The sequence below is a fragment of the Frankliniella occidentalis genome, unplaced genomic scaffold (assembly GCF_000697945.3).
Source record: "Frankliniella occidentalis isolate FOCC.00 unplaced genomic scaffold, Focc_3.1 Scaffold24, whole genome shotgun sequence".
NCBI classification, from domain to species: domain Eukaryota; kingdom Metazoa; phylum Arthropoda; class Insecta; order Thysanoptera; family Thripidae; genus Frankliniella; species Frankliniella occidentalis.
In genome coordinates this window covers 1516717-1517535 of record NW_026267154.1, presented here as the reverse complement: position 1 = coordinate 1517535, position 819 = coordinate 1516717, and the positions used below count along the sequence as shown (strand labels likewise).

The following is an 819-nucleotide window of genomic DNA, read 5'->3' as shown; positions in this document are numbered from 1 at the left end:
ATCGCAGTCCCGTGCACGCTGCACGCGCGTCGCGTCCGCGGCCGACTTTTACTCGTGTGGGCGGGCGGGGCCGGGCGGGGCACTGCGCACCGTGGGGCGGTCGCCGGGGCCGCCGGGGCGCCCAGCCGTGATCTGCGATCTGCAGCAGCTGCGGCAGCTGCACAGCTGTGTGGCGCTCGTGCAAAAGCCGCCTGCTGCAGCCGGCCGCCGCCGTCAAGACCCCCTCCCCCTCCCTCCCTCCCGCAGACCGCGACCGTGCGCTGCCGACACGCACATATGCCCCTGCTGACAGCCCGTCAGTCGCACTTTCTGTGGAGGCCCCCCCCCCCCTTACCCTCCTTGCCCCTCCTTTTATTTTGGTCCTTTGCTCCGGAGAGGCAAGTTGTACGGTACGTACAGAATCTGAACCCTCCCTACCTCCCTCCTTTTTGCACGCTGCTGTCAACTATAACCGCGTTTTCACCGTCATGTTTTCCGCATTGCTCTGTGCTACCGTTGCTCGCTCACACTTGCTCGCTCTCGCTTGCTCTTGCCCGCTCGCTCTCGCCCGCTCTTGCTCGCTCTCCCCCATATGCCTGCGCTCATTGTGGGCCAACAACAACAACTGCTGTGTGTGGGCGACGTTGGAACAGACGGACGGAGTCGACATCCTCTCCTGGAGCGGCTCTGCAGGAAGAAAGCGCACGGGCGGGGCGGGGCGGGGCTCGTTGTGTGATGGATCGGACCACTGCCGTGCAAGGAAGGCTGCTCGTTCATGCACCGCGGTGCTGCGCGGTCCTCCCTGACGCTGACCCCCCCCCCTCTCTCCCTCTCTCCCTC

The 819-nt window shown here is 65.9% G+C and overlaps 1 protein-coding gene across 3 annotated transcripts in view; it reads right to left on the bottom strand.

The window, feature by feature from the left end:
• LOC113211694 (la-related protein 1) overlaps positions 1-819 on the bottom strand; it is a 16442-nt gene that overhangs the window by 7998 nt on the left and 7625 nt on the right. The gene's annotated exons all lie outside the window — the stretch shown is intronic.